This window comes from Cyclopterus lumpus, chromosome 1, assembly GCF_009769545.1.
Source record: "Cyclopterus lumpus isolate fCycLum1 chromosome 1, fCycLum1.pri, whole genome shotgun sequence".
Lineage (NCBI taxonomy): Eukaryota > Metazoa > Chordata > Actinopteri > Perciformes > Cyclopteridae > Cyclopterus > Cyclopterus lumpus.
Genome location: NC_046966.1, coordinates 25,891,621 through 25,894,120, shown reverse-complemented (window position 1 = coordinate 25,894,120; position 2,500 = coordinate 25,891,621). Strand labels below are relative to the sequence as shown.

Here is a 2,500-nt window from a genome sequence, read left to right as displayed (position 1 = left end):
GCTGAGCAAGGCACTAGCAGCTCTCTCGTGTTTCACCATCAGTCAAAAGCAACGTGAGTGACACTCGTTATCTTCCCGTTCTGCAAGTGGAGCAGCGCGGCGCTACCTCTTCAGGAGCCCTCGGTCGGTATTTATATCTCTGCAGCTCGTCATGGTAACAGCAGGGGGGCGGGGCAAAGGGGGGGCAGGGTTAGGAGCTATCAAACGCCGACCGGCTAACGGGCGCTCTGAACCTCCGGAACCCAGGTTTCAGATCCGCCGTTGTTTTGTTTTGTTCCTTCCGTCCTTAAACGCAACACGGGATCAGTGGCTTGAAGATGTGTGTATGATGTGTGTGTGTGTGTGTAAAAAGTGTGTAGTTGGAGAGGAACAGAGATGGATAACTTTACTGGAAGAAGTCCAAAAGAAGGAATGAGATGTCTGACTGTGTGTGTGTGGTGTGTGTGATCTCTGCCTGCTCCAGGATGTCCAAAACAGGTTACTCAAGCCAACACACACACACACACACACACACACACACACACACACACAGCTGTAATCATGGGTGGATTATGAGACAACGGGCCCCTGTTCAAAGACCTCACACACACACACACACACACACACACACACACGCACACACACACACACACACAGCTGTAATCATGGGTGGATTATGAGACAACGGGCCCCTGTTCAAAGACCTCTCACACACACACACACACACACACACACACACACTTTGTGACACTTTTGCTTCTTTTACTGGTGTTTCTATCTTTGTAGCCGATGTGCATCTCCTCTTGGTTTTGTGTATCTTTGTAGTTATTGTGTGACTTTTTGTAGTGGTTTTATTTTGTGTCTTTGTGTGTCTCTTTGTGGTTGTTTAGTGTGTCTTTGTCATAGTTGTGTTGTCTCTGTGTGGTCATCTCCTCCTGGTTGTGTATATTTGAGTGACAGGTGAAGACCCCTGGGCGTTGATGACGCACAGAAAGACGACACTTGTTTTGTGACGCTTCACATTTCTTTGAGCGACGCTCACGGCTTTTAGCCTCGGCTTCTCCACGGTAACAACGTCCCTCTGTCCCGCTGACCGCCGAGGGAATAACCAGCACATTAACGCCGGAGGCCGCCACCGGCAGGAAGTAACACGAGCCGCTGGGACAAACACATTCAGCTCCAATTTCCACCCGGAGCTCAGCGTGGAGCTCAGATAATCCAGAACCACAGTAGCTGTGAGCCACCTTCATGTTTACTGGAGGATGATCCAGAGCTGCTTCCAGAGCTGATCCCAGAGCTGCTTCCAGAGCTGTTTCAAGAGCTGTTTCAAGAGCTGTTTCAAGAGCTGTTTCAAGAGCTGATCCCAGAGCTGTTTCAAGAGCTGATCCCAGAGCTGCTTCAAGAGCTGTTTCAAGAGCTGTTTCAAGAGCTGTTTCAAGAGCTGTTTCAAGAGCTGTTTCAAGAGCTGCTTCAAGAGCTGTTTCCAGAGCTGTTTCAAGAGCTGCTTCCAGAGCTGTTTCAAGAGCTGATCCCAGAGCTGCTTCCAGAGCTGTTTCAAGAGCTGCTTCAAGAGCTGTTTCCAGAGCTGTTTCAAGAGCTGCTTCCAGAGCTGTTTCAAGAGCTGATCCCAGAGCTGCTTCCAGAGCTGTTTCAAGAGCTGCTTCAAGAGCTGCTTCAAGAGCTGCTTCCAGAGCTGTTTCAAGAGCTGATCCCAGAGCTGCTTCCAGAGCTGTTTCAAGAGCTGATCCCAGAGCTGTTTCAAGAGCTGATCCCAGAGCTGCTTCAAGAGCTGTTTCAAGAGCTGCTGTTTGAGGCTCCGGGAGAGCAGTTACACCTCAATGTGTTGTTGTCTAAACCTAACTAGTAGTTTAGTTGTCTAAACCTAACTAGTAGTTTAGTTGTCTAAACCTAACTAGTAGTTTAGTTGTCTAAACCTAACTAGTAGTTTAGTTGTCCAAACCTAACTAGTAGTTTAGTTGTCTAAACCTAACTGAGTAGTTTAGTGGTCTTTAGTTGTTTAAACCTAACTAGTAGTTTAGTTGTCCAAACCTAACTAGTAGTTTAGTTGTCTAAACCTAACTGAGTAGTTTAGTGGTCTTTAGTTGTTTAAACCTAACTGAGTAGTTTAGTGGTCTTTAGTTGTTTAAACCTAACTGAGTAGTTTAGTTGTTTAAACCTAACTAGTAGTTTAGTTGTCTAAACCTAACTAGTAGTTTAGTTGTCCAAACCTAACTAGTAGTTTAGTTGTCTAAACCTAACTGAGTAGTTTAGTGGTCTTTAGTTGTTTAAACCTAACTAGTAGTTTAGTTGTCCAAACCTAACTAGTAGTTTAGTTGTCTAAACCTAACTGAGTAGTTTAGTGGTCTTTAGTTGTTTAAACCTAACTGAGTAGTTTAGTGGTCTTTAGTTGTTTAAACCTAACTGAGTAGTTTAGTTGTTTAAACCTAACTAGTAGTTTAGTTGTCTAAACCTAACTGAGTAGTTTAGTGGTCTTTAGTTGTTTAAACCTAACTAGTAGTTT

The 2,500-nt window shown here is 45.0% G+C and overlaps 1 protein-coding gene across 2 annotated transcripts in view; it reads right to left on the bottom strand.

The window, feature by feature from the left end:
- The window catches only part of mgat3b (beta-1,4-mannosyl-glycoprotein 4-beta-N-acetylglucosaminyltransferase b), a 38,357-nt gene that overhangs the window by 28,749 nt on the left and 7,108 nt on the right, over positions 1–2,500 (bottom strand). Inside the window, exon 1 of one of the 2 annotated variants that reach the window (XM_034532618.1) lies at positions 1–101. This exon is cut by the window's left edge and continues 63 nt beyond it. The exons of the other annotated variant lie outside the window; for it this stretch is intronic. The gene's annotated coding sequence lies outside the window, so the exon portion shown is untranslated. Of the gene's footprint in view, positions 102–2,500 lie in introns of those variants that run through there. 2 annotated transcript variants of the gene reach the window in all.